The sequence below is a fragment of the Talpa occidentalis genome, unplaced genomic scaffold, assembly GCF_014898055.3.
Source record: "Talpa occidentalis isolate TD23 unplaced genomic scaffold, MPIMG_talOcc4v2.1 talOcc4.6, whole genome shotgun sequence".
In the NCBI taxonomy this organism is placed as follows: Eukaryota; Metazoa; Chordata; class Mammalia; order Eulipotyphla; family Talpidae; genus Talpa; species Talpa occidentalis.
Window position 1 is genome coordinate 100,446,421 of NW_023604972.1, and position 6,852 is coordinate 100,453,272.

Sequence of the window (6,852 nt, forward strand, 5' to 3'; positions counted from 1 at the left end):
CAAAATTGGTATCCACTAATTTCTACTCATTAAGACAATATTCTGGGCATGAGAAGTTATATCTTTTACAAATCTGCCTTCTATTATGTCGGATAATATACTCCCAAGACAAGTTTTTTGTTGTTGTCTTCTAATAAAGTGATACACTCCATATTCGTGGGAATTTGTACATTAATCTTTACTTTTATCTTTTCTAAAGCCCTTTTCTTTATTCCAACTTTACAGAGAAATTTGCAAGTATGAAGACGCAAAATTTTCTCTCTTAAGATAGTTTAGTGTTTAAATGAAATGGTTAGTCCCACTGCAATTTGTTCATCAGGCATTCACAGATGAACTGAGCTATGTAATTTTCAGGCCTACAAAATGGAAGCTCAGCTCTTCTGCCTATGTCTTTTGCCTTAGAATAAGAGTAAGTATAAACAGTGACTCTATAAACTGGAACTGACGGTGATAAACTTATTAAAACTTAGTAAGATATTGTTATGGTCAAAGAAAATCTGGAAGTTTATGCCACAAAACCAATTTGATGAAACATCTCATTCACTAGAATTTCCTACCTTGTGATAATAATGCACAGAAAATTAAACACATAAATATTAATTTTATGTATCACGGAAGATATAGGCAATGAAAATGCAATGTTTACATTTATGGGTGACTCATTAGTGTTTTATTGTGTGAAACACTAGGAGGCATCAGTTGGGTAAAAAAGGACTTCAATTTTCAAAGAAGTAAGAAATTATTGTGGTGTTAGATGTGTAAGAAGTTAGGCTTTTCAAATGTCAATATGTAACCCAAAACTTTATTCTCTGAAATAAACTCTCAAAACATCATATTCTCTTGTGAAGAATGATCTTTATATAACGCTCATGAAATATATATTATTTAACCAATAAACATCTATCAAGATGTACTTCAAATGCATGCTTTCATAACTATGTAATTACATGTTTTTATAAAGAATATATCTGGTAGCAGAATAACATAATGCCTATTGACTACTGTGCATTTTCGACCCAGTTTCTCAATACCATGAAGGATACATTTCATTTCTGTCATATACTGTTCGGTGCTCTCTGCAGCACCTCTGAAAATGTCTAACACAATTAAGCCTTATCAAAACTGCTTCACATAAGCAGCCAGAATTCAGTGTCTGTTCATAAAGAAGTGGTAGAACTTAAAAATTTAAGCAATGAAGGTATTGTTTAAAAGGACACGTTTTCTCTTACTTCACTACTGAAAGCCTGTCATTTGAAAACGGAGTTTTCCACTGTTTGAATGACTCTTCCTAGCGATGAAGCAACAGGGTTGTGGTATACTTATCTAACAATCATTTGAAATTGGAGTGTCTTGCCATTCCTCAACAATCAGCTTTTATCTTTGACCTATCAAAATAACATGTGAACTGCGTAATCCGCCTTTTGTAAGGTGCACAGACTGTGTTGTCGCTTCTAGTTTTGTGAATCGCCCCTGTAATCTGGTTTGATTTCCTAAAGATGACAGATTTCAGTGAACACTCAGGCTTTACAGAGTGCAGGGCAGTCCACGCACCCATGAGATTAAGGTACAGTGCAGAGGACGGGGATTTTAATCACCTATCCTTCTACATGCAGCACACCGACTGAACACCAGTGATTAAATCTTTCCTTTGTGTCCAGGCAATCACTATATTCATAAAAGGAGCATATGTCTTTGGTAAGTTTTAGATATTAATTAGCATGGTATTTTCTCAGAGGATGTGCTTTTGCAAAAAAAAAAAAAAAAAAGTAGAACTTTGTCAATAAAGTCTACTCTGTGACCCCTAATTGCAAGTGAAATTCTACCATGTTGTTTTGAATTATGTCCCTGAAACCAAGGTTCTTGGGTTAATAAATATATTTTTGTTATTATGTAGCACAAATGTTGATGCAATGATATTTCCCCATTTTTGTCACTTTCTGAGATTTCACAGGCTCAAAATATACCGCATCTAGAGTTGGGAAGTAAAACCAAATATACTACAATAAACAAAAGAAAGTTTTGAAATACAATGTTCACATATGCCAGGGAGTTATTTAGCTCAGTTTTTTATAGAAGAAATTTAAATACAATAAATCATGTATTAGAAAGGTCTGACTGTAGTGTTATGCAATTTATTGATTCGATAAAGTGAGGGCCAAGGTTAAAAAACATAGACATCTGAAAAATATAAAACATAATGCTTTTTCAGGATTCAATTTTGAATCATCAGATAACCCTTTTCTCTATTGGTATGGATCATTTTCCCTAAATTTTGAAAATTGCTTATGCTTACAAAGAAGAAAACAGGCAAGGTGCAGCAAATTCTTGTTATTTAAATTGTATGTAATTAATGTTAAAGTGCTTCTATTTTGAAAAGTTTATATATCTGACTGCATACTTTTACAGTATGAACAGCCCAGAAAAAATGGAAAATTGGCTTTTTACTAAAAAGTGCTCATATGTCATTTAAACCTAAGAAACAAATGAATATTTTAAAAGTTGCAGCTTTAATATTGTCTTTCAATGTATTCCATATACATACGCAGCAATCAGAACGTGACTAGCGTAACTAATGAATGAAGTAAAATACTGGAAGTCTGGAAAATATGACACAAATATTCAAAGATGTGTGAATGACATTAGTAAAAACAGTCACTTTTATAAAGTTTTGTAAAACTCAAAGTAAAGATAACTGCCAACTATTGTCTCTTTAACTTGACTGGGGGACCGTATTTTAAACAAACTGAATTTAAAGTCTGTTTGGATGAACACCTTTATAATTGAGTTAGTAGTGGAATATATATCCAAATGTGCTTTCCTACAAATAGAATGAGACATAAGAGATTTTTTCTCCTCTTGAGGTAGGATATTAGATTAGATACATCTCATTTTACCTGTCAAGTTCTGAATCCACTTGCTTTAGAGCTACTTCTTTTAACTTAATAATTTCATGAATACACTGGAAGACAATAATATGGCATATTAACTGCATTGCATTTAACCAAAACTGATGATGGAGAAACAAACAAAAAAAAAAATACTGTTTGTGCCGTTTTGGTGCATATGGAGCATTTTCAAAGACTAACCCAAACTCATTATTTTAAAAATTAATTAAGATGGGTAAGTCTCAAATCAGAGATTACTAATCTATTTAAAGTTAAAATTAGTATGCAATCCAGAGGTTAAATGGGGTTCACAGGTGGTCACATTTCCATGTCCTTCCAAGTCTCTAAGGATTGGAGTTATTATACGCCACATAAACATCTTTACTCTGCAACCACAATTCCACTGCAAGGTGCCAGTGCAAGAGAGGTTGGTCACTTTTTTTGACTGCCATAATGAGGTGGCTAGAGTTCCCTTTATAGCACTTAGAAAATATATGCAGTCACTAACTATTTTACAAGACAATTACTATTAGAGTTAGTATCAGATTTACAATAGTAAAACGCACATTGTGTCAAAGCAATTCTCTACTGAGAACCAGTTAAAGAACTGGCAGAGAGCCTGATTGGACTTATTATACTGTCAGCATTTACATATAAAGGTATTTTATACCCAAGACACATTCCTAAAATATGAAGAAAAAAGGCTTTTCCCCGAAATGCTAACTACTGGACCTAGAATGGTCAGAAATGTTTCCGATAGAGTTCCCTTTAAGAAATCAATAACCATATGCTGGAGATTAACAGTATTAAATTTAATAAATTCTTGCATAATATTCAATAACACAATAAACAAAGTGCCATGTCTAGATAGACTTCCTTTGTGCCAAACTTTATCACTGAGTTTGGTAACTTTCATCCAAAGTCCAAAGAGAAGGCAATTGAAGCGACTTAACCTTGTTTGTTTTTAAACAGCTATGGATTTGACTTGACCTAAACAGCAATGCATACATATCCAGAAATCCCAACACCAACTGTGAAATGTATGGACTACCATGGCCAGGGTTCTATTTTTTGTCCAAACCAATTAAGTAAGAAGCCCTCTATCAAGGCAGTATTTTGGAGAGGGAAGGAGATGCACAAAGGTATCCTGACAGCCAAGCTTTCGCTCAAACTAATCCCAAGAATTAGTGGCTCAGAAGCATAACCCAGAGCAAATCAGTCTTTGGGGGGACTCAGAGGAGCATCTTCCCACAGTGAACTCACTGCTAAATCTTCCAGCATGTACTTCAAGGTCACAGAACATTCTGTGAAATATTAAAATCCACCAGTCTCCACATGCTCCACCATATCAAACATGCTAATGACGTGAACTAACTTCATGAAACTTTAAACACACTGGTGTGACAAGAACAAGTCAGGAGTGATTTCAATAGCTGATGGCGAACGGATACGACTATCTAAAAAGTTACTTTTAGCAACAAACAAGGAAATCATGGAATCTAACGAAAAGAATGAACAACAAGCCCCGATTTCAGTTTTCAAAAAGGCACAAGGGATAGACCCAGTGCCGCTGGAATATACTGATGCAGATTTCTGAGACAATACCCCGGCTACTTCTATTTCCTCGAGAAATGTCAGAGGTACTTACATGAAGGAAGACCGGATCAGATTAGTCCTTGGAATATTTTCCTTTCTTAAGAGAGGGGGAAAAAAAATAACAATAATCTTTACTTCGTCCAGCCTTGACGTGCTTGTCCACCTGATTCAAACATGCAGCCACGGCGACCCACACAGAACCTTCAAAGTCAATCCAATAGCAGCCCGAAGATGTCTGGGTGTACGCGTGTGCTCAAGTGTCTGTGACTGCGAGCAGAGCGAGCAGAGAGCTGGAGACGAGGTGTGTGCGCGCGCGCGCGGGTGGGGGGAGCGCGCGCGGGGGAGGCGCGCTCGGGACCGCGCATTCGCGCGCCCCGAAACCTCTCGGAGATGGAGGAGGAGGAGGAGAAAGTGGCTCTCAGTGGCCGGCCGGATTAAAAGTAACCAGACTCGTCCAGAAAACTGCGTCCAGGAAGGAAGTGACAGAAGACGAATGGGAAAAGGAGAGCCGCTCGCAGCCTTTGAAACATCGCGTAAAAAAGGCGGCGGGCGGGGCGGGGTGGGGGAGTGGTGGGGGGGTATTGGAAGAGGAGGCGGGAGTGGGGGGGTGGCAGGGAAAACCGAGCCCACGGGCGGGGGTGCTAAACAGCACGTCCGACCAAGTGCCTCGTGCCTTTCCCCCCTTTATTGGATCTTGTCCTTGCCTTTGCCTCGCGCTGCCTTTTTCTCTCCGTGCCTCTCTCTCTCCCTTGCAATCCCAGACCGTGGACTCTCCTCGAGCTGGAGAAATCATCAGTTTCACTCTTGCAAAAGGGGGGCGGGACTAGACCTCGGAGCATTTTAATAAAACAAACATACAGCCGTTCCTCCTCACCCCTCCAGTCTCAACTAGATTGATAAATTACTCCACTACACTACTTTAATTATGTATATGGTATGCAGAATAAATCACTGAACATCAGTACCTCAATCAAGCACTTTTAAATGATAATTGCATCTTGGTGAATCAATCTTTCCATGCCTGACATTTTGCTAATTTTAGTTTTACGGTGGGGTAATGGCACATGCCATACGCAAACCTAATGACAATTCTTTATTGCACGAAATCAAGACAACACGGCGAGCAGCGGCTCCCAGCTCTCCTGGCGCCGCCGGGGAGGACGGTCGGGGAGCCGGGGCTCCGGCAGCCGCGCGCTCGCTCGCTCCCCGGGGGCGCCAGGAGCCAGCCAGCAGGAAAGTCCTTAAAGTCGGGATCTTTCCTCTGACCAATAGGAGCGCGACCCTAATAGCTGCTGTGGTGACTTTTCCCCGGTTTGAAGACGAGTTAACCACTTCATTCTTCCACCGGTTCGAGCGCTTCTCAGTTACTCACGCGTAAAAGCCACCGTCCAGGATGTCTGCAGCCCTCGATTCCAGCGCGCTTTTCCAGCACGCCCAGAAAATGCGGCTTTCGACGCTGGGAGGTTGCAGAGTGAGAAAGCGAGGCCGAACCGTTCCCCGAGTGTTAGTAGTGCCCAGAGTGAAAAATGAGCAGTATTGAAATCTCCACTTCATCGCGGGGCCATGAACTTTCTAATCAGTTTGGAGATATTTACCGAGGCGGCAGCTTCCTCGGAGATGTCGCCCTCCCTCCTCCCACTGTATCGCTTCCACACCTTACTGGATTTTAGCCAAGGCATTAACATGTAAACCAAACCAACTTCCCAAATGCATTAGGCTTCCCTATCCGAGAGCTCATGACTTCACTCATCCTGAAGAGTTTCAGCTGCACATGAAGCAGAAATGGAGACTGATAAGGAAGATACTTAGGTTAAGGTTTAAGCGTAGTAAATACTTTCCTTACCAAAAAATAGGTTAATAATATTCAAGATTTAGGAAGGGCTATTAGAGTTTGGGCACCGCCCCCTCCTTGGCCAATTATGCCACGCCCAATAAAGCCAAAGATAAAATATACCATGAAATGACAAGATTGTATGCCAGCAGAGACAGATGATGTAAAATGTTTAAACTAAATTAATTTTTTTAATATCGTGAAAGGGAAAATACATTGGGGAAATAAAAATATTGAATGCACAAGACTAGACAATAGATATATACTGAAATATCTAGCTAATTAAAGATATTTCCTCACTTAAAAAAATTCCTTTCGGCACCATGTGTTTAACCCAATGACTAGTTGCATTTCCTGTTAAGTTCTGCACTGTGCCTCTAGACTATTTTAATCCACAGGGACAGTGTGATTCAAAAAGCCTCCTGCTTCATTGTAGGGTCTATTTGATGGTGAGTAGCTTTTCTCAGAAGAGTGGGCTCAACATTTAGGTATCTGCCCCAAGGCTTCACTTGAAAGGGGAAGGTTGATTTTATAGACAAG

General features: G+C 39.3%; 1 protein-coding gene across 8 annotated transcripts in view; it reads right to left on the reverse strand.

The window, feature by feature from the left end:
• Positions 1-6,011, reverse strand: part of MEF2C (myocyte enhancer factor 2C) — a 150,202-nt gene extending 144,191 nt beyond the window's left edge. For 5 of the 8 annotated variants that reach the window (XM_037529260.2, XM_037529257.2, XM_037529261.2 and 2 more), the window contains exon 1: positions 4,534-4,818. The gene's annotated coding sequence lies outside the window, so the exon portion shown is untranslated. Of the gene's footprint in view, positions 1-4,533; positions 4,821-5,853 lie in introns of those variants that run through there. The other 3 variants (XM_054688170.1, XM_054688171.1, XM_037529264.2) reach the window with 2 other exon arrangements.
• Positions 6,012-6,852: the final 841 nt, after the last annotated feature.